The sequence below is a fragment of the Dermochelys coriacea genome, chromosome 2, assembly GCF_009764565.3.
Source record: "Dermochelys coriacea isolate rDerCor1 chromosome 2, rDerCor1.pri.v4, whole genome shotgun sequence".
In the NCBI taxonomy this organism is placed as follows: Eukaryota; Metazoa; Chordata; order Testudines; family Dermochelyidae; genus Dermochelys; species Dermochelys coriacea.
Window position 1 is genome coordinate 252,537,754 of NC_050069.1, and position 24,490 is coordinate 252,562,243.

Sequence of the window (24,490 nt, forward strand, 5' to 3'; positions counted from 1 at the left end):
GGCTAGATTTGATGGATACATTTTTCACGTTACCGTTTGTTTATGGTCTTTCTTATCCTTTTAGAGCATCCTAGAGCTACTCTGCTGAGCATTTTCAAAGTGTGAAAGCCATTATTCAACCGAAACATTATTATTTCTTCTCTCAAATTTTACTAAATTACTTAGCAGTAGGACAAAAGTTCATTATAATATAAAGGTGCTGATCAAGATGGTAGATAAGCTGTTATTTTCTTGCTGGCATATAACAAATTTCTCTTTGAGTCACAATACACTCCTTTAAAGTAATACACTCTCTAAGTTGACAACATTGTAGTAAACTTTATTGACTGTGTAACTGAAGTGGGACTGATAATTTATGGAGAAAATCTAAATAAGGATTTTTGTTTTACAGCATTGAATACAGTAGAGGCTGTTTTCTGATTGGTGGATTGAGCACTCAGATTAGGAAAAAAGGTGTATTTTTAAAATGTGTGAGCTCAAATATTTTAACTAACACATTTAAAAATTCTTGTGTAGACAGACAAGTCATATTTTAACACATCATCTGGGTGAACTGAGTCCTACGAGGAAATTGTGGCCTGTTTATACCAGGGCCCTGATTCTTATCTATGCTGAAGCTGCTTTACACTATTCTGGTGATTTAAAGTGGTGAGTGTAAATAAAGTTCTTTCCATTACCAGTCTCTGTTAACATTTTTTAGCTAACACACTTAAGAAATAAATCTTCTTTTCCAGACTAGAAAACGCTAAGAGGGGAGCGAACAGATTAAGATAAAACTAGAGACCGTGAATTGTTGATCCTCAATTGAGCCGAATAATGAGTCACACATATTTAGAGAAGTTACCATATCTCAGGTCTGGTCTACCCACACTTTGTATATCAGTATAACTGTTGGTCGGGGTGTGATTTTTTCTGATGTAGTTATACTGGTACAAACTTTAGTGTGGGGCACAGTTATACTGGTATAAAAATATACCAGGATAAGCACATTTATATCAGTATAACTGCTCCCATGCTACGAGAGTTGTACTGCTTTAACAATACTGCTACACTCTAGCAGTATAACTGTTTTGTGTGTAGACAAAGCCTTACACATTAAATATGATAGCATTTACATAGCCAAGAAAGGACTGCAACCAAGTTTGGTCCTGCTTCTGCTTGAATATGGGCTCAAACTGCAAATTTAGGATCTTGATTTTGAACAGCTGGACTTTGATTGGTCGACTGCATAATGTGGCTCTATCTCTAGGTTCAGGTTTGGAACATCTCAAAGTTTAGGAGCGTTTGGATCTGGGCTTTGGTTTAGTCTCATTTTTAGATAAAATAAGGAGTTTTGGAGTGTAGACTGTTTGGAGTAGAGGGTGTGAGATGGGTATCCACCCCACACAAGGCATGAATGGGTAAAATAGGCCAATTAACTTATAGGCTGCACCTGAAGGGGAGCCAAGGCCTAATGGCTGGTCAAGCCCAGCTGGCAGAGGAGCTGGGATAGGCTCATAAAGACAGAAAGTTGGTAGTAAGTAAGGGCTGTAGGGAGGAGGTCTGCATCCACTTCCTAGAGAGTTGGCTGTAGAGGAGTTCTAGGGGGAGAGTAGGCCCTGGGATCCTGCCTTGGATTACAGACTCTGGTAAGACACTGAGAGGGGGAAGTAGCTTTGGGAAGCAGAGGAAGCTCCAGTGGTAATCTGGAAGTGGGTCTCAAGAGATGCAGAAACAGCAAAAGGGTCTGGTATTGTGTAGACTATGGTTGCTAGACATAGGGTCTCTGGGCTCTGGACCCCAGAGTAGAAAGTGGGTGAGGGTTTCCCTCCCACAGTCTGGGCAGTGGAGTTGAAGATTGCCTGAGACAGCTATCCAGTGGGACTTTGATACTTTGGAAGGGGAAAACTACATTGACCTGGCCGGAGGGCCAAGACACAAAGAGGGAGGACTCAAGTCATGAAGAGGAAGTAATGACTCCAGAGAGAGGGAGAGAGACATCATGGAGCAAGCAATCGAAGAAGGGGGCATCAGACTGATTGAAAGCTAATCCCCAGGTGAGCCACAAGGAGGCACCTCCATGGTGAATAGTGAACCTGGGTGAACAGGGTATCATTTACTATGTTTTTATAGTACCTAGCACAATGGGACACTGATCTGGCTGACCTCCAGACCTTACTGTAATATAGATGTTAAATAATACTAAAAACTAACACTAACACTTATCCTGTCCAAACTTTTGCCCCAAACCAAGCAGTTTCTGAGATTCAAACAAGTGTGGATACCCCTCACATTGCCCTTTGGCAATTGCTTTTCATTTTCCCCAGCCTCTCCACTCCCTGGATCTGGTTCAGAATGAAAGAGGAAGTGATGAAATAGGTGCAAAAACTTTTTACCATGAGACTTCCAATGAAGTGAGCTGTAGCTCATGAAAGCTTATGCTCAAATAAATTTGTTAGTCTCTAAGGTGCCACAAGTACTCCTTTTCTTTTTGCGAATACAGTCTAACACGGCTGCTACTCTGAAACTTCCAATGCAGTTTCACAGATAGTCCAGATAACCTCCAGAACAGCATTGTTTGCCAACCTGTTCCCTCCACCCCCAAACTCCAACCCTTCTGAGGTTTGCCCATCTCAACTTGCTGTGTGAGATGTTGTGGGAAATTCTGAGTTACCTCATAGCCGTAACTTGTGCTATCACTTTACATGGAGCCTGTGTATACTGTATATTAGTGTCAGCATTAGAGAACTTTTAAAAGAAAGTGAAGCTGATGTCTGTATTTTGGAGTTAAGGGTTTCTATTTCAAGGAGAAAACGTCATCTTCACTTGGAAAATACTCTATAGAGTCTATAATCTATATTGCAAAGAGTAAATAAAGAGAACTTGGTTTTGAGACTTGGAGAGCTTGCATATTACTTCTGCAAAACTAAATGACTATTCTTATCTAAACTTTGAGGGCCAGATCAACATAGTTCCATTGACTTGAGTGAAGTTGCACCAATTTACAGCAGCTGAAGATGTTGGATGAAATTATGGCTCCACTGAAGTTGATGCGGGTTTTGCCATTCACTTCTATTGAACCAGGAGTTCACTCCTGCCCCTAATATTATCTGGGTTTTAAAAAAAAATGCCGGTTAAACTATAGGCCAATTTCTGTAACAAAATAAACAGTGATGTAACTTAAACCTTGGGGAGTTAGTGACTTTAAGCTAGTGTAACCTATATAATAAGGGGTAGAAAGGGAAAGTTGCAGGAGAGGGTCAGCTTTATCTTACAACCACTTGTTGATGTCTTAGCCTCAGGAATTTCCTGTGGGAATGAGTTCCACAGTCTAATTACATATTATGTGAAAAAAGTGTTTCCTTTTGTCAGTTTTGAATTGCTCACTTTTTAATTTAATTGAATGTCCTCTTTTTCGGATGTTATGAGACAGGGAGAACTGAAGCTTCCAAGTCACAGGCTAGCCCTGGAACCACTGGGCAATCACATCTATCTAAATAAGTACCACACCTTTTTCTCTAGTTAGGCTGAATATGAACAGAGTGGGGAGTCAGGAACGCTTAATCCCAGCTCTAACACTGATTGCCTCTATAGCCCTAGGCAACTCAGATAACCTTTTTGCCCTGTATATTTGTCTTCAAAATGGGGAAGTCATGCTTATCTACCTGACATAGTTTAAGGATTAATTATTTAGGGCTTGTCTACACTATGGGAGCAACAGATGCATAGCCACAGAAGAGGTTTTTCCATCACTATAGGAAAACCACTTCCCCAAGCAACAGTAGCTAGGTCAACTCAAGCGTTCTTTTGTCAGCCTAGCTGCATCTACACTGGGGGTTTAGGTTGGCATAGTTATAATGCTCCGGGATATGGATTTTTTTCACACCCCTGAGTACCATAGTTATGTTGACCTAAATTCTAAGTGTAGGTCAAGTCTTAGTGTTTCTAAAGCACTATATATAAGATAAATGCTAAGGATTATTATTGCTACTGCTATGTTGCAGTTTTTCATTGTGACAATATGGATTTTTAAACCTTAAACATCTGTGTTGCATCATATTCTTTGTTCATGCACCAGATGGCGCTACATTGCAGATCCAGTTATAACAGAGAATGTAACTTGCTTAATACTTTATATAAATGAGCATGTTAAATTTGTAATTGTTCTACTCTATACCCACAGGAATCAGGTCAAGAAATTGGATTTGGGAAAGAAAATAAAACTATTTTATACAATATTCTACAGGATTCTTCTTTTCCCTCTCTGTTTTCACATAGATGTATGTCAGCAAATCTCCCCCTCCCACAAATAAGAGTTGATCTTCACAGGAGAACAAGAGATCACCAGCCATCCAATCTAGGAAGGCTGACTCAAAAACCTAGTATGTGCAACTGACAAAAATGATGTTCTAAACAAATGGCAATGTAACTTGGTTTTTCTTTATTAGAACTGATCGTTATGAAGACATGATTTATATAATAATACCCCAGGCTTATATCTATCTGGCCTCAAAGCACTTTTACAGAGGTCGAAACAGAAGAGATCATTATATTTCATGTGGGGAAACTGAGGTACCAGAAATGTTCAGTTATTTGCTTGAAGTCGCATAGCAAGGCAGTAGGCAGGAGTGGGAGAAAAACCCAGCTTTCCTGATTCTCAGTCCCATGTTGCCTCCAATGTAGGAAAACTCATTTACAGTTTACATAAAAAATTGAAGGAAGAAATGGAATTGTCTAGAAAAAAGAACCTTCATATTCACACCGTAACCATCCCAGTCTTACCTTAAAACATTATTTATCATCATTGCTAATGCAGAGTAATAATGCCCTCCCACTTTAAATAGGCAAAGTGAACTCTGTGATTAAATTAACTCATGTTTTGCATTCTTTCCTTCCTATGAACATTTAATTTGTGATTCGGTTCCATAGAGTATTTTTGATGCTGCAATTCTGAAATGATCTGAAAGACCCCTGGCTTTAAATATCACTTTTTGTAGAACTGGAGCAGAGGAATAGTAGAGGAAATGCAATTTATCTATTGTAAACCTTCTGTGCATGCATATTTTACAAATCATGACACATTAGTAGAGATCACAGAGAAGACACACAAGTCTAGAACAGTCAATATAAGGTTCTTCCTAACGCAGGGGTCTGGGTGTTTTACAGTACTGTTGGTGGTGCTTTCCAGGGCATATGCTAAAGATAATAGAGGTTACACAGAGTGCAACTCAATGGATCAAATATTGCCCACAGGATCCTATTACCCAGCCTTCCTCTTCCTGTGACTGCAGCATGAGGATGAAGCTGATCATCTTGGAGATTTTTATTGCTGGACAGCAAGCAATTTCTATTAATCTGCCAGGGAAAACACAAGTACAAACAAAAATTATGACTTCATGCATGCATTAAAATTATGGCTGTCAAGGGATTAAAAAATTAATCGCACTGTTAAACAATAATAGAAAACCATTACGACTGAGTGGACTTGTAGGCTCTAAACTTTTGCATTGTTTTTGAGTGCAGTTATGTAACAAATAAAATCTACATTTGTAAGTTGCACTTTCATGATAGAGATTTCACTACAGTACTTGTATGAGATGAATTGAAAAACAGTATTTCTTGTGTGCCATTTTTATAATGCAAATATTTGTAATAAAAAATAATATAAAATGAGCACTATACACTTTGTATTCTATGTTGCAATTGAAATCAATATATTTGAAAATGTTGAAAAACATCCAAAACTATTTAAAAAATTTCAAGAGACATTGGTATTCTATTGTTTAATAGTGCGATTAAAACTGATTAACCGTGATACATTTTTTTAATTGCGATTGATTTTTTTGAGTTAGTTGCGTGAGTTAACTGCGATTAATCAACAGCCCTAATTTAAATGTTATCTACATTTACATGCAAATTAAGAGACAATTCCTGGCATAGCTTGATGGGTGCAAAGGGTAATATTCAAGCAGTAGAACCAGTAAAAAGAAAAGGAGTACTTGTGGCACCTTAGAGATTAACACATTTATTTGAGCATAAGCTTTCGTGAGCTACAGCTCACTTCATCGGAATGCATCCGATGAAGTGAGCTGTAGCTCATGAAAGCTTATGCTCAAATAAATTTGTTAGTCTCTAAGGTGCCACAAGTACTCCTTTTCTTTTTGCGAATACAGACTAACATGGCTGCTAGTAGAACCAGTGTAATTCTGTAGGTCAAGAGAAGTTGGGAAGGGTGGGCATGTGTGGTGGTGGTGGGAAGCAGGACAGGATTTGATGAGCCCTGAAGGAATGAGCACCTCTTACACAGCTGTGAAGACTTGGCTCTGTAAGGGTAGAGGCTCCTTGAATGACAGAGAGATGGGACTATAGGTGGGGTATAGATGGGGCTGAGGGGTTTGCTACTACATGGGTCTTTGAATCCTTCTCCCTGCAGAGGGGACAAGCTGCAAATAGAGGCTATTCCAGTCACTGAGCAGGAGCAGTCTACAAGGAGCAACACTTTGCCAGTCCAGTCTTATGGGAAGGATTTTTTCCCTCTCTTCTCTGTGGATCTCCCCAGTGCCCAGTAAGACACTGGGGATGGTAAAAGTGGATTTGAGTATGTGTGACTCTGGCAACTTGCCCATGTGGCCCTCAGTGTTGCAAAATTTGGGTGGCACTTTTTTGGGAAGATATTACTATATTAGTTTACCCCCCTGCCACCCTTAATGGCACTGAGAGTGAACAAACATATCCTGTCTGAAAGTACAAGAGCCAGCAGGGCACCTGGGGAGGAATGGGCATCTAGATTTGTTACTTCCTTTTTGGAACAACTTCTAAATTCTCTCACTAATGTTGGGTTTGGGCTCTCTGATGCTAGTAGAAGTTAGGACCACTTTTCATCACATCAATGGGAAGTGACCTTTGGGTGAAAATTAACAAAATGCTTTGTTCTGTGCAGAATTCAGGCATGAGTGCATGTGGCAGAACATCCTTGACTGTGTGGGGGAAGAAACACAAGTCCATTTATGTGATGATGGAGCGTCTGCAGGTTGTTGTTGAGTCTGGAGTAGCTGCCTTTTGATACATTCTCCAAAACCATGGCCTTGTCTACATGGAGACATCCAGGAAAATTAATCTGAATTAACTAAAAGTATGAATTTGAAGTGGATTACATAAACCACTTTAATTCTGAATGAAGGTGTTCACATGGGGGTTTAAAGTGTCTTTCATTCGGTTTAGTTTAATGACTGCTAGGAGTGAATTAAGGCTACTTTAAATCCCTTTGTGAAAACTGCAGTTTGGAATTAATGTGGTTTACCCAATTCACTTCAAATTCACACCTTTAGTTAATTTGGATTAATGTTCCTTGATGTCTCTAAGCAGACAAGCCCCTTGTCTTACTACACACTTAAAAACTGGAATATGTAGCATATTAGAGAAAGAGGTTTGATGTGAAGACAGCAAAAGGAAGCATGAGCTGATCAGCTCTGACATGATCCCCTCTGTGGTCCTGAGCAAGTCATTTAGGGCTGGTTGTGACTTGTGACTACACATCCACCCATGAGTGTCAGAACCCCCTTCACATACTCACATGGGCTACCCAGACTTTGGATCCAGACACACAGGAGTAAGTGGTTGCTACATGCCACTTATTTTCTCCCTAGAGCAGATGCATGGGGAGGGGCAGGAAAAGGCCAAAGTCCCTTGACTCCAGTCCCACTAATCAATGTTCGGTGTATGAGCTGGCATAGAGATGTTGTAATTTTCTGCTGATAGAGGCCAGCAGCAAATTACTAACCCCCTGGGGGAACGAGGAAGTAGGGGAAGAATTGTGACTCAGAGGATTGTCTCCCAGTAATGCCATGTCCCAGGGCTGCTCCTGCGGTGGAGTTTACACACCACCCCTTGGTAAAGACTGTGCCTAAAGGAACAATCTAACTTGTAACCTCTGCGTATCAAGTGGTCCTGTTTTTAAAATGGGGTTGTTTCTGTCAATGACTGGGACATGGGTGGTCAAGCTCAGTGTAGATTTTTCCTAACTGTTCTTTCAGCCAAATTCTGCTATCATTCTGAGACCTGAAACAACATGGACTTCAATACAGTTGTATTTGTGAACCTGAAAGCATAATTTGGTTTTAGGAGTCTAGGCCTAGAATTTCAAAAGTAACTAGTGATTTTATGTGCTTGAATTATGGGTAGTTAACTAGAGACACCATCAAAGGGCCTGATTTTCAGAAAGTTGAATATACCCACTCATTGGAAATCAGGTATCTTTCCGGTTTATCAAGTTGAGCACCCAAAATTAGTAGTCGCTTTTGAAAATTTAGATTCCAGTGAATGTAATGTATATACTTACTTCTATTGTAGCTTTGCTACTGTTGTAGATTCTAAACATCTGCAGGCTCAAGGTTGTTTTAAGTATGTCACCTTAAAAACAGCAATTGTGTTAAGCAGGACCAACTTACGTTTCCCCACAAAAAGAATTTGAAACATTTTAAAAAATAAAATTTGAGTAATTCAGGGGTATGATGTCTAACATGTTTGTGAAAGGCAATACTTGTGGGGTTAGACATTAATGTTCCTGATGTAGCAAAGGAGTGATAATTGATAGCACATGTGAAATATTACTATTCTTGAAGGGGAGGGCAGGTGGTATGCAATTACTCAAGCTTCCACTAGCTGTCAAAGATTGGTTGTAAGTGAGGTCAACAAGATGTTGACTGTATGGTTGAATGCTTTATTTGAAGTAAAGATGTATGATCTTTGAATGAAGATATTAATGATGTGAAAAATCTTGAAAAAATACTAATTTCAATAGGAACTACAGTTAAAGTCATGTACTAACAAGCTGGATGGCAAAAGTAGCTTCAAGGAACATAATATGATTGTGGATATTTGTTGCAAAAATAGAAAACAGGAAAAGGAATAAATCTGTTAGTCTATTTAGCTTTTTTTTAAACCCAGCTTTGAATTGTGAAGGTGTATTTTCTGTAATGATTAGAGCTAGTGATTTTCTTAATCAAATTAAAACTTTCTTTTTGTAGTTTTACACATTCTTCATAAGTACAGATGATGTCAACTTATAATCAAAAGACAATTTCTTTTTAACTTAAATCCCATTTCAAAAGTATTCCATATATGATAATACAAGCCATGGCATTTAAGCTCTACTATTAGAAGAATAATTTGAAGGAAATCTTTTAACTGTAATCACTAGTTGAGTGCTGAATTCAATGAACTTCCATCTCTTGTCGCATAGGGCATGCAGTGCATCCTAATGATACATTTTAGTGACTTTAGTGAAATGTTGCATGACAGTGTCATCTGGAATAATACTTATAATATTGGGATGGAGAGAGAGACAGAAAATATCATCAATCTTAAAAGAACATTATTAAGGTTGCAAAGACAAACACTCAGGACAGGTCTACACTACCACTGAAGTCGATCTAACTTACATCAGTCAGGGATGTAAAAGTGTCATCCCCCACCCAGAGTGACACAAGTTTTGCACTGGCCACACTGGTGCTCTCCGGCCAACATAGCTTCTGCTTCTCGCCATGGTGGAATAATTATGCCGACGGGGGAGCACTCTCCCATTGGCATAGTGCATCTTCACCAAACGTGCCACAGCAGTGTGGCTGGGCTGATATACAGCTGTAGTGTAGACTTGCCCTCAAAAGTTTGGAAATGTCAGTGCTTGATCTTAATGACATTTTCGCATCATTTTTGAGTGTGCAATTTACTAGGTTTTTAAAAAAGAAACAGAAAATACATCATGTGATGTCACACTGACACCCACCTGAGTCAGCAGCAGGGTTGGAACCTTTAGACACACCACGCTGAACTCTGCTACTTGAGCTAATGGTCACTGATAAGAGTAGTAGGGTGTTATGCTTTGTGTGGACCAGCACTACAGGGGGATGGGACATTTTGCCTGTGAGTTTCATGGGTATTTGCTAGCAGCAGAGGAATGGTGAGACTTGGGGTTGGTGAGTTCCATTCCAGGGTCTGAAGGGGAATGTAGTATAGTAGACACAGATTCTTTTGCTCATTTATCCCAAGTGTGACCCCTTATTCTCTGTCCTGTCCAAACTCTTCTTGACCAAGTTCTGTCTCTTGCTCCCCATCCAGTTCCTCATCGCAGTTCCATGCTTCTCACCTAGCCAGTCCCAGTCTCTACCCTTCAGGCTTCTCATGCCAGTCCTAGTCTCCTTGCCCAGCAAGTCCTCGTTTCACACCTCCAGCCTTGCCAGACCAGTCTCCTTTTCTTCCAGTCTCCTTGTCCAGCCAGTACAATTTCCTGACGCTCCCTGTTCTTCATCCCATCAGTCTCTCTCCTTCCCCCTCTGCCTCCAGTTGCCTCCCCCATCCTATCCAAATTCCCTGTCTCCACTGTTTCCCAGTCCCATTCTCCCTTCCTAGGCTCCTCATACAGCTGCAGTCTTTCCCTTTCCCCCATTTTCCTTTCTAGCTCCCAGTCCTAGGTTCCTTGCCCAACCAGTCCCAGCTCCCCTTGTCCAGCCAGGCCTAGTATCTGCCTCAAATCTGAGTCCCAGTTTCCCTCTCCCCACTCTCAGTCTCCAGTCTCCCCCCACTCCAGGATATTTGTCCTACTCTATTCCTCCTGGATCTCCAACAAATCTGGCTCTTGTCTCCTAAGCATTTTAATCAGGCAGTGTCCTCCTCAGTGGAGCTTGGGCCCAGTAGGTGGGTACGGTTACCAACTCTCCAGGATTGGCCAGGAGTCTCCAGGAATTAAAGATTATTTTAATTAAATGTCATGTGATGAAATCTCCAGGAATACATCCAAACAAAATTGGCAACCCTTTCGGTGGGTCACTGACAGCAGAGGAGAGACATTCTCTCTGCTTTCTGTTCAGGTGCCCAGACCTGGACCTGACATGGTCTCCAGCAGCTCAGATCTGCAATGGCAGGGAAAGTCCTATTCATTCCTGGCCTGGAGCATTTTCAGCATGGATGGAATCTTTGGGGACTTTAGCTGCTAAAATTTAAGAGATGTCTACTAAGCATGTATTAACTGCAATTTTTAAAAAAAATTGAAAAGTGTGGTTCTACCAGTCACACCTGGTGGGTGTGTGTGTGTGTGTGCATACACACACAGAGTATATTCAGTATTCCTAATTCACCACCACATTACTCCAGTTTTATGCTGCGATATCTTCTTTGAAATCAAACTGGAGTGGCGAATGAGGCCCAGTGTTAATATCTTTCTAGCAATTTATAGAACTGTGACAACTCTTAAAATACGTTGAAACAATTGAAAGGTTTGAATTGTTTGTCATGCTCTGTCTCAGACAGTTAACGTTATAAAAACAACACTCTAAGTTTGAAGGGAGCTAATCTGAGCTTATTCCAATTAAAAAGAAAGCAAAGCATTTTAAATGGCTCAAGGGTGATGGGAACTCTGGGACATCCATGACATCTGATAGGTGGGGATATTAGCCAGTGTTGACAGCCAAGATTTAAGGGAAAATGCTATGGAGTAAAGAATGTTATTCTCTGCTTAAAAAAAAATCCAGTTGTTTGTTTGAATGTCATAAATATTTGCAAGAGGCTTTTTAAAACCTGTGCAATTCTTTAAATATGTTGCCCCCAGTAGATAGCCCATCTTCTCAAAGCCAGGAATACCTGTTGTGGTAATCATCTATTTATTTACTGAGTAAATTACATGAAAAGAAAGGTAGATAGAAATGTCAGGTGTTTGAATTTTTTTCCAATTTGGCCACCATGCTCAGAAGCTAAACGTAACCTCATGCAATATTTGGATGAAAATTTTGTTTAGCATTTTACAAGAAATAGATTTCTAACTGAAAGGTAATTTTAAAAAGAATTTTTAAATAGCAGTTTGATTCTTAAGGTTACTAACAGAATAAACAATCGGGCTTCCCATCCTCATCTTCACTCAATAAAATACTTCCTCTGCAAAGCCTTCCAATTTAGATCTCTGTAAAGACATCTGCATAACTTCACATTAAACTGTCTTTAAGTGGGATATATGTGCTTGAACTATTTTCTGTTTCAATTAGATTGTGAAGTTTCTCATGATCTCCAAGAAGTTTATCAGAGATCATGACTTCTTATTTATAGCATTGGAAATGCTGATGGAATTTAATAAATAACTAAAATTTAGGCCAAAAACTAATGGGTATGAAGAAGTATTTCATCTCTCTTTGCATTGGCTGAATAGTCAACTTTAAGGATGGAATTTTCAAAAGCATTGACCTATTTTTGCTGCCTTTGAAGTCAGTGGTGACATTTCAATTGACTTGCAAGGGAGCAGAGTTAGGCCAACTAACACTTTGGAAATTCTCATCTGACATGTCTACCTTGAAATTATGGGTAGCAGCAGCCATCTTAAGTCTGTCTCTGTAGAAATAAAAACTCCATTAAAGATAACTTGGTGTTGACCTACAGCTGGTGTGTTGTCTTATTTATATGGGTACTGTGGAAGTCACTCTGTAGTTAAAGATGTAAATGAACTGACACTCTGCCCATTTTTGCACACACACCCCAAGCCACCTCCCCACCAAAACCAAACTGATCTTAAAATTGGTAAATTAGATCTGGATCCAAGATAGAATCTTGCTATAAGATCTAGCTGAGATCTAGTGCACAGGACCAATTAGTTGTGTAATACACAAGTTTAAAAGTATTTTCTTTAGTAACATCACTTGGAATCATTAGTTCTGGTGAGTTTAATATAGAATGCCAAATGCTTGCTGGAGATCTCAGCTTTCATTTAAATTAAAGTCTCCAGCCCTTTTCCTGGCAGAGGCAGAGCTAATGGTGAAACCCAATAATGAAAGAGGTGTGTCGAAGGATGAGAACATTTTCTCTATCAATAGACTTGTCACTGGGCCTCTGAGCTTGTGGTTCTCTCCTCCTGGAGGCCTGATGAGGTCCACAAGAGTGGAGTGGGAAAATGCACCCATTCTCATCCCCCACTCCCAATTCTCACCCAGTCCTCTTCTCTGCAGACCTTTGGAGGTCCTCTGATGTTCCCTTATGGTTTTGCAGCAGAAGAATTCCTTGCTGTCAAATCACAGGATGTTTATTGCTTGCAGAAAGCAGGGAAGTGCCTGTTTGAAAAGTATTGCCTTAACTCTGCATATCTAATATTTAAAGATTTTTTTAATTTTAGTGTTCTTGACAGGTAGCATGTTTTCAAACCACCAATATGGGCTAGCAACCCTCACTTCAAAATAGTGACTTTTTTGGGGTGTAGAGGAATCTATTTAAGTTCCAAGGTTAACTGTAGCAAATGCAATAGCACCTTCATTAACCAAATCTCACTTATTTGGACCTTCCCTCCCCATTCTTAATGAAAACAGGATCACATCCTTCCATTTCTTTTTTTAAAAAGTGTTAAAGCTTTTATGCATGGACGACTTCAGGAATTTAAACTTCACTGCAAAGCTATTTATGTGGTGGTGTCAAAATACACACATTTGTCTGCTGAAGTCTTTTCTGCTTGAAGTTTGTACTGCATGCAGAGTTCAGACTATCCATCGCTATGTGCTGAGATCTGATATCAGTCAGTGCTCGTTGTAAAATTTCCATTGGAAGTGTTTGCTTATTGATGGAAAATTGGGTTTTCAATTAAACACATATTTCATTAAAATTTCTATTTTTCAATAAAAACACTGAAAATAGTTTGTCCAGAAACTAAAGATTATGCACTTGATTTCATGCACATAACTGTTTTTCCTCATTTATCTGGCATTTAGGGTGGAATTTTCAAAAGCGCTTAATGGAATTAAGTGTCTAATTCCCATTTACTTTCAATTATTATATTTAGATAATCAAGGTTCTATTGTAATTACAATTTAAAACAAAATAGTTCAGAATTATTTCCTGGGAGAAGAGAGATCTTGTGTTTAAGGCACTGGGCTGGAGCTCAGGAGATCTGGGCTCAGTTACCAGCTCTGCCATGATCTTTTTGTGTGTTCTTGGGCAAGTATGGGGAATAAATGGGTAGAAATGGAAGTATTAGTACATAAACTAAATTATGACGTAATTGGCATCACAGAGAGTTGGTGGGATAAATTTCATGACTGGAATATTGGTATAGCGGGATATAGCTTGTTCAAGAAGGACAAATAGGGCAAAAAACAGAGGAGGTGTTGCATTGTACATACAGAATATGTACACTGGTTCTAAGGTCCAGAAGGAGGCAGGAGGCAGACCAGTTGAAAGCCTCTGGATGAAGATAGAAGGGGAAGATAGGAATGATGTCATGGTAGGGGTCTACTACAGATCTCCAAATCAGGAAGAGGAAGTGGATGAGGCATTTCTAGAACAGGTAACAGAAATCCCAAACACAAGAGTTGGTAGTAATGGGGCATTTAACAACCCAGACATCTGTTAGAAAAGTAATAGGGCAAAACACTAAATTTCTAATAAGTTCTTAGAATGTATTGGAGACAACTTATCATTCCTGTAAGTGGAGGAAGTAACCTGAAAGCTAGTCATTTTAGGCTTGACGCTGGTCAACAGGGAAGAATTGGTTGTGAATCTAAAGGTGGAAAGTGATCATGGAATGTTAGATTTCATTATCCTTAGGGAAGGAAGGAGTTAGAGCAGCAGAGTAAGGAAAAATGGACTTCAAAAAAGTAGATTTTAACAATCTCAGAGAACTGGAAGGTAAGGTTCCATGGGAAGAAACTCTAGGCCCTGGTCTACACTGGGAGCTGAGGTCGAATTTAACAGCGTTAAATCGATTTAAACCTGCACCTGTCCACACGACAAAGGTCTTTTTTTCGACTTAAAGGGCTCTTAAAATCGATTTCCTGACTCCAACCCCAACAAAGGGATTAGCGCTGGAATCAGCCTTGCTGGGTCGAATTTGGGGTACTGTGGACGCAATTAGACGGTATTGGCCTCCGGGAGCTATCTCAGAGTGCTCCACTGTGACTGCTCTGGACAGCACTCTCAACTCAGATGTACTGGCCAGGTAGACAGGAAAAGGCCCACAAACTTTTGAATTTCAATTTCCTGTTTGGCCATCATGACGACAAGCTGCAGATGAGTGCAGAGCTCATCAGCAGAGGTGACCGTGCAGAGCTCATCAGCAGAGGTGACCATGATGGAGTCCCAGAATCATAAAAGAGCTCCAGCATGGACCCAACGGGAGGTACAGGATCAGATCGCTTTATGGGGAGAGGAATCCGTGCTATCAGAACTCTGTTCCAGTTTTCAAAATGCCAAAACATTTATCAAAATCTCCCAGGGCATGAAGGATAGAGGCCATAACAGGGACCCAAAGCAGTGCTGCGTGAAACTTAAGGAGCTGACGCAAGCCTACCAGAAAACCAGAGAGGCAAATGGCCGCTCCGGTTCAGCGCCCCAAACATGCCGCTTCTATGATGAGCTGCATACCATTTTAGGGGTTTCAGCCACCACTACCCCAGCTGTGTTGTTTGACTCCTGCCATGGAGATGGAGGCAACATGGAAGTAGGTTTTGGGGATGAGGAAGATAGCTCACAGCAAGCAAGTGGAGAAACCAGTTTTCCTGACAGCCAGGAACTGTTTCTCACCCTGGACCTGGAGCCAGTCCCCCCCGAACCCACCCAAGGCTGCCTCCCGGACCTGCCAGGCGGAGAAGGGACCTCTGGTGAGTGTACTTTTTAAAATACTATACAAGGTTTAAAAGCCAGCATGTTTAATGATTGATTTACCCTGGTATTTGCGGCTCTCCTGGATGTACTCCAAAAGTCTTTGCAAAAGGTTTTTGGGGAGGGCAGCCTTATTCTGTCCACCATGGTAGGACACTTTACCACTCCAGGCCAGTAGCACGTACTCGGGAATCATTGTAGAACAAAGCATTGCAGTGTATGTTTGCTGCCATTCAAACAACATCCGTTCTTTATCTCTCTGTATTATCCTCAGGAGAGTGATATCATTCATGGTCACCTGGTTGAAATAGGGTGCTTTTCTTAAGGGGACATTCAGAGGTGCCTGTTCCTGCTGGGCTGTTTGCCCGTGACTGAACAGAAATGTTCCCCGCTGTTAGCCACGCAGTGGGAGGAGGCAAAATGCGACCTCGGAACGAAAGCACATGTGCTATGTATGTAATGTTAACAGCAAGATTTACTGTGAAAGAGTGTACCCATTGTTCTATAAAATGTGTCTTTTTAAATACCACTGTCCCCTTTTTTTTTCTCCACCAGCTGCATGTGTTTCAAGGATCACAGGATCTTCTCCTTCCCAGAGGCTAGTGAAGATTAGAATGCAAAAAAACCCACACTCGCAATGAAATGTTCTCTGAGCTCATGCTGTCCTCCCACACTGACAGAGCACAGACGAATGCGTGGAGGCAGACAATGTCAGAGTGCAGGAAATCATAAAATGACAGGGAGGAGAGGTGGTGGGCTGAGGAGAGTAAGTGGCGGGCTGAAGAGAGGGCTGAAGCTGAAAGGTGGCGGCTGCATGATGAGAGGAGGCAGGATTCAATGCTGAGGCTGCTGGAGGATCAAACTAATATGCTCCAGCACATGGTTGAGCTGCAGGAAAGGCAGCTGGAGCACAGACCGCCACTACAGCCCCTGTGTAACCAACCGCCCTCCTCCCCAAGTTCCATAGCCTCCTCACCCAAATGCCCAAGAATGTGGTGGGGGGGGGGGCACCAGCCACTCCATCGCAGAGGATTGCCCAAGTAACAGAAGGCTGGCATTCAATAAGTTTTAAAGTGCTGTGTGGCCTTGTCCTTCCCTCCTCCACCACCCCTCCCAGTGCTTCTCTCCTCCACCACCCCTCCCAGGCTACCTTGGCAGTTATCCCCCTGTTTGTATGATGAATTAATAAAGAATGCATGAATGTGAAGCAACAGTAACTTTATTGCCTCTATTGCATCCAATGAAGTGAGCTGTAGCTCACGAAAGCTTATGCTCAAATAAATTTGTTAGTCTCTAAGGTGCCATAAGTACTCCTTTTCTTTTTGCGAATACAGACTAACACGGTTGCTACTCTGAAACCTGTCTTTATTGCCTCTGCAAGCGGTGATTGAAGGGCGGAGGGGAGGGTGGCTAGCTTACAGGGAAGTAGAGTGAACCAAGGGAGAGGAGGGTTTCGTCAAGGAGAAACAAACAGAACTTTCACACCGTAGCCTGGCCAGTCATGAAATTGGTTTTCAAAGCTTCTCTGATGCGCACCACGCCCTCCTGTGCTCTTCTAACTGCCCCTGGTGTCTGGCTGCATGTAACCAGTGGCCAGGTGATTTGCCTCAACCTCCCACCCCGCCATAAACATCTCCCCTTTACTCTCACAGATATTGTGGAGTACACAGCAAGCAGTAATAACAGTGGGAATATTGGTTTCGCTGAGGTCTAACCGAGTCAGTAAACTGCACCAGCGTGCTTTTAAACGTCCAAATGCACATTCTACCACCATTCTGCACTTGCTCAGCCTGTAGTTGAACAGCTCCTGACTACTGTCCAAGCTGCCTGTGTATGGCTTCATGAGCCATGGCATTAAGGGGTAGGCTGGGTCCCCAAGGATAACTATAGTCTTTCAACATTCCCAATGGTTATTTTCTGGTCTGGGAAGAAAGTCCCTTTCTGCAGCTTTTGAAACAGACCAGAATTCCTGAAGATGCGAGCGTCATGTACCTTTCCCGGCCATTCCATGTTGATGTTGGTGAAATGTCCCTTGTGATCCACCAGTGCTTGCAGCACTATTGAAAAGTACCCCTTGTGGTTTATGTACTCGCTGGCTTGGTGCTCCGGTGCCAAGATAGGGATATGGGTTCCATCTATGGCCTCACCACAGTCACTACCCTTGATATCAGCAGATTTTTGATTGCGTTGGCTACTTGCATCGCAGCAGCCCCCACAGTAGATTTGCCCACTCCAAATTGATTCCTGACTGACCGGTAGCTGTCTGGCATTGCAAGCTTCCACAGGGCTATTGCCACTCACTTCTCAACTGTGAGGGCTGCTCTCATCTTGGTATTCATGTGCTTCAGGGCAGGGGAAAGCAAGTCACAAAGTTCCATGAAAGTGCCCTTATGCATGCAAAAGTTTCACAGCCACTGGGAATCGTCTCAGACCCGCAACACTATGCGGTCCCACCACTCTGTGCTTGTTTCCCGGTCCCAGAATCGGCGTTCCACCGCATAAACCTGCCCCATTAGCACCATGATGCCCACATTGCCACGACCCGTGCTTTGAGAGAAGTCTGTGTCCATGTCCTCATCACTCTCGTCACCGCACTGACGTTGCCTACTTGCCCGGTTTCATTTTGCCAGGTTCTGGTGCTGCATATACTGCTGGATAATGCATGTGGTGTTTAATGTGCTCCTAATTGCCAAAGTGATCTGAACGGGCTCCATGCTTGTCGTGGTATGGCGTCTGCACAGAAAAAAGGTGCGGAACGATTATCTGCTGTTGCTCTGATGGAGGTAGGGGCGACTGATGACATGGCTTACAGGGTTGGCTTATAGGAATTAAAATCAACAAAGGTGGTGGCTTTACATCAAGGAGAAACAAAAACAACTGTCACACAGAATGGCCCCCTGAAGGATTGAACTCAAAACCCTGGGTTTAGCAGGCCAATGCTCAACCCACTAAGCTATCCCTCCCTCTGGTATTTCAGGTAAGACTGAATCTCCATTAAAGTTTTCAAGATGCCCCTGACAGACCTCACCAAAATGATTGTCAGCTATTGATTTCACGGAGGGAGGGAGGGGGGAGCAAATGAATACAAAACAAATCTGGTCTATTTCTTGTTTTGATCCACTCCATCTATCTTTTACATCTTTGGCTGGCAGAAGATGGTGCAATAGGACTGCTAGCCATCCTCATCTCCTGCCAGCTCACCATAAGATGGTACAGTAGGACTGCCTGCAGGACTAAAGAGAATGATCTGGTCAAGCTCCTAATTTAGTCCCTGCACCCATGTCTGCCCAGGTGCTCCTGACCAACTTTACCAAGGCAGCCAGGAGCACCTCAGACATGATGAGGATGGTTTTCAGGCCTATTGCACCATCTGCTGCCACAAGGCAATGGGTTGCTGCTGCTGTGTAGCAATGCAGTACCATGTCTGCCATCACCCAGGAAACATAGGGTGACAGTGAGCCGAGTGGGCTCCATGCTTGCCATGGTATGGTGTCTGCACAGGTAACTCAGGAAAAAAGGCGTGAAACGATTGTCTGCCGTTGCTTTCTCAGAGGGAGGGAGGGCCTGATGACATGTACCCAGAACCACTCGCGACAATGTTTTTTGCCCCATCAGGCATTGGGATCTCAACCCAGAATTCCAATGGGCAGCGGAGACTGTGGGATAGCTACCCACAGTGCAACACTCCGGAAGTCAACGCTAGCCTCGGTACTGTGGAAGCACTTCGCTGAGTTAATGCACTTAATGCACTTAGAGCATTTTGTGTGGGGATACACACAATCGACTATATAAAAACGATTTCTAAAAAAAGACTTCTATAAATTTGATCTAATTTCATAGTGTAGACATACCCTAAGCAATAATGGAGTTCAGGAGAGCTGACAGTTTCTCATGGAGACAATATTAAACTCACAACTGCAAACTGTCCTGAAGGGAAGGAAAGATCGGAAGAATAGTAAGGGGGCAATATGGCTCCAGCAGGAGCTCTTTAAAGACTTGAAAATCAGAAAGGAATCCTACAAAAAATGGAAACATGGCCATATTGCTAAGGAGGACTACAAAAGAACAGTACAAGTATGTAGGGACAAAATCAGAAAGGCTAAGGGCTGGTCTACAATGGTAACTTACATCACACAGCTATATCTCTCAGGGGTGTGAAGTGCTAGTCAACAGAAAAATTCTTCTCCTGTCACAGTAGGGAGTATCTACACTGAAGTGCTACAGTGGTGCAGCTGCAGGGCTGCTGTCATAGCAGTTTAAGTGTAGATCTAGCTTAAGGCACAAAATGAATTGCACCAAGCAAGGGACATAAAAGACAACAAAAAGAGGTTCTTTAAATACATTAGAAGCAAGAGAAAGAAGAAGGAAAGTGTAGGTCCTCTGTTTAGTAGGGAAGGAGAGCTAATAACTGATGACATGAGGAAGGCTTAGGTGTTTAATGCTTATCTTACTTCAGTCTTCACTAAAAGGTTAATGGTGACCAGATACTCAACACAATAAATATTGACATAAAGAGGAAAGGACCACAAGCCAAAATAGGGAAATTTAGATAAGTTATGTGTATTCAAGTCAGCAGGGGCTGATGAAATTCATCCTAGGGTACTTAAGGAACTAGCTAAAGTTTGGAATCATTAGCAATTAACTTTTAACACTCATGGAAGACGGGTGCAGTCCCAGAGAACTGGAGAAGAGCAAACATAGTACCTATTTTAAAAAGGGAGAACAAAGAGGATCCAGAGAATAATAGACCTGTCAGCCTAATTTTGATACCTGGAAAGATACTGGAACAAATTATTAAACAATCAAACTGTAAACACCTAGCGGATCACAAGGTTATAAGGAAAAACAACTAGGAGTCCTTGTGGCACCTTAGAGACTAACAAATGTATTTGGGCATAAGCGTTCGTGTTTGGCCAATGTATATGGCAGAGGGGCATTGCTGGCACATGATGGCATATATCATGGATTTGTCAAAAATAAACACACTAAACCAACCTAATTTCCTTCTTTGACAGGGCTACTGGCCTGTTGTGTGTGGGGAAATCTGTAGATGTGATCTATTTTTATTTAAGTAAGACTTTCGATACAGTCCCACATGACATTTTCATATGCAAACTAGGAAATGTGGTCAAGATGAAATTACTATCAGGTGACACAACTGGTTGAAAGACCATATTCAAAGAGTAGTTATCAATGGTTCACTGTCAATCTGAGAGGACATACCTAGTGGGTCCCACAGGGGTCTGTTGTGGGTCTGATACCAGCCAATATTTTCAAGAATGACTTGGATAATGGAGTGGAGATTATGCTTATAAATTTGCAGATGCCAGAAAACTGTGAGAGGTTGCACTTTGGAGGACAGGATTAGAATTCAAAACAACTTTGACAAATTGGGGAATTGATCTGAAATCAATCGGATGAAATTCAATAAAGGCAAGTGCAAAGTATTACACTTCGGAAAGGAAAATCAAATGCACAACTACAAAATGGGGAATAACCAGCTAGGCAGTATTACTGCTGAAAAGGATCTGAGGGTTATAGTTAGGGCGCTACTGAATTCTCCATCCATTTTGGTCAGTTTCATGATCATAGGATTTTAAAAATCATAAATTTCATGATTTCAGATATTTAAATCTGAAATTTCATGGTTTTGTAGCTGTAGGGTGTTGACTCACAAGGAGACTGTGGAAGGGATTATTGCAGGGAGGTCATGGTATTGCACTCTTACTTCTGTGCTGCTGCTGGTGGCAGTACTGCCTTCAGAGCTAGGCAGCCGGAGAGTGACAGCTGCTGGTTGGGAGCCCAGCTTGCAGAGGTAAGAATAGCATGGTGTGGTATTGCCACCCTTACTTCTGTGCTGCTGCCTTCACAGCTTGGCCCACCACCAGCAGCCGCCACTCTCTGGCTGCCCAGTTCTGAAGGCAGCAGCTATAAGTAAGGATGGCATGGTATGATATTGCCACTCTTACTTTTGTGATGCTGCTGGCGGAGAGCTGCCTTCGGAGCTGGGCACCTGATCAGCAGCTGCTGCTCTCTGGCCACCCAGCCTGAAGGCAGCGCAGAAGTAAAGGTAGCAATACTATGGACCACCTACAATAATCTTGCCATCACCTTTTCAGTTGGGACCCCCAGTTTCAGATACACTGTTCTCCCCTGTGAAATCTGTACTGTATGGGATAAAAGTACTCAAAAGCCCAGATTTCACAGGGGAGACCAAATTTCATGGTCTGTGACATGTTTGTCATGACCATGAATTTGGTAGGGCCCTAGTTACAATGGATCACAAATTGAAGGTGGATCAACAATGTGATGTAGTTGCGAAAAAGAGTAATAACATATTGGGGTGTATTAATAGGAGTGTTGTATGTAAGATGTGGGAGGTAATTGTCCCGCTCAATTCATCACTGGTGGGGCTTCAGCTGGAGTACCAGGTCCAATTCTGGGAGACACACTTTAGGAAAGATGTTGATAAATTGGAGAGACTCCAGAGGAGAGCAACAAAAATGAGAAAAGGTTTAGAAAATATGAGGAAAGGTTAAAATAACTGGGCATGTTGAATCTTGAGAAAAGAAGACTGAGGGGGGGACCTGAAAACAATCTTCAAATACGTTAAGGGCTGTTATGACGAAGAAAGTAGGACAAGAAATAATTGGGTTAAGCTGCAAGAAGGGAGATTTAGGTTAGAAGTTAGGAAAAACTATAAGGGTAGTTACATTCTGGAATAGGCTTCTGAGGGAGGCTGTGGAATCCCCATCCTTGGAAGATTTTAAGAACAAGCTGAACAAACTCTAGTCAGGGATGGTCTACGTTTACTTGGTTCTGCCTCAGCACAGGGAGCTGGACTAGATGACTCCCTGAGGTCTCTTCCAGCACTACATTTCTATGATTCCATGATTTTAAGTCCCTTAGGCCCAGATCCTCAATGGAATTTAGGCTTCTAATTTCCACTGATTTCAATGGATATTAGGAGCCTAAATACTCTTGGAGTTCTGGGCCTTAGTCTTCCTGTATCTCAGTTACTCACCCATCTGTAAAATGGGGCTCCATTTCTCTCACCCTCATCTATTTGGACTGTAGGATCTTAATAGCACAGACTTCCTCTTACTCTGTGTGTCTGTAAGTGGTCCCGGTCTCATTGGGGCTTCTATGCACACAATATTGCAAAATGTATAATAATGATATAATTAATAACGTTTTCCTTTAATCATTTTTAATTAAGGTCCTGTATATTTTCTCTGGACCAACTGATCTGAAGATGACATCTAAAGCAGTGCAGGGAATGTAGCACCAACCTTAGAGATGTCCTCAGCTTGAGAAGAAAAACCAAAGAACTCCTCTTGGCAGTATAAATTAAATTCAGATTAATAGAGCCTTCAGTCAGTGATTTGTCCAGTTAGTGAAATTACACTATTGACAAATAGCCCAAGAAACAAACTGTAATGTTTGATTAAGACATACTGAGATCTGTGGATTTGTATGGAGGGTTAAAGAGTCTAACTTAGCAAATCAAGTGCAAACAAGAAATTATTGCTAATGTCCTACTAAATTACAAAGCTGCTCATATACAGAAATCAGGGGCCAGATTCTGATAGCAGTCAAAGTTGAAAGTAAGTCAGATGAAAACAATAAGGTTACTCCATACTTGCAAAATGTAACTGGGAACAGAATTCCTGCCTCTTCTACACTGCTCTGTCCCCCTCACTCCTGTCCCTTTCCTTATTTTTCTGTTAAGATTATCCCTGCCTAACTAATCCCCCCCGCAACCCTTCTCAAAACAAGAAAAATTGTGGCACCAAATGATATTTGCTGGCATTTCACCGATCACTCTGCTTGTGTGTTATACCCCTTTCCTCCACCCTATGTCTGCCTTGTCCATTTAAATTGTAAACTCTTTGGAGCAGGAACTCTCTACTACTCTGTGTTTGTACAGTGTCTAGCACTGTTGGGCCCTGTTCTTGGCTGGTCTTCAGGCACTTCTGTAATAAACATGATTAATAATAATGTAGTGTAGCTATTGTAGCTAAAGGATCTTATCCTACCTTCACTGATTTCAGTGATATGAGGATCAAGTCCAGTGTCTTTCTGATGACAGAAGACTCTGGATAGTCCGCTACGTCTATTAAGACAGTGGTTCTAAACCTTTCCAAACTGCTGTACCCATTTCAGGAGTCTGATTTGTCTTGCATAGCCCAAGTTTCACCTTACTTAAAAACTACTTGCTTACAAAATCTGACATAAAATATGAAATTATCACAGCGCTCTATTACCAAAAAATTAATTGCTTACTTTCTCATGTTTACCTTATAATTATAAAATAAATTGATTGGAATATAAATATTGTACTTACATTTTGGTGTATAGTATATAGAGCAGTATAAACAAGTCATTGTTTGTATGATATTTTAGTTGGTACTGACTTCACTAGTGCTTTTTAGGTAGTGTGTTATAAAACTAGGCAACTATATAGTTGAGTTGTTGTACCCCCTGGAAGACATCTGTGTACCCCCAAGAGTACACGTACTGGATGAAAACCACAGTGTTAAGACATTTTCTGAAGAAAGTCAGAAAGAAGTAAATAACTTTCCACAGATTCATAGCCTTGTGATAGCACCCTATCTTCTGAAACCTGGAAGAAAGCAATTTGCTGCGATGCAAGTATCTTAGGAGGTGTGGGATCATTTAACACTGGTTAACACCTCGGGCATTCTGGAAAGGCTCTGTTACATTAGGTGTATTTCAGAGATTTGTATATGCACTAAATGAATCCTGCATCTTTGCCTTATAGCTCTGGGAATGTTCGGCAGGTAATTAAGAAATCATAAGGCACAGGTGTGCCAGGTGAAGCTTGGTAGCTTGCTTTTGATCTAAATTGAGATGCTCTGGGGATTTA

General features: G+C 41.6%; 1 long non-coding RNA gene across 1 annotated transcript; it reads left to right on the forward strand.

The window, feature by feature from the left end:
• Positions 1-296: 296 nt before the first annotated feature.
• LOC122458551 lies at positions 297-23,870 on the forward strand. The gene is made up of 3 exons (XR_006278596.1): positions 297-309; positions 16,041-16,052; positions 23,725-23,870. It is a non-coding gene; the product is annotated as an uncharacterized LOC122458551 (long non-coding RNA).
• Positions 23,871-24,490: the final 620 nt, after the last annotated feature.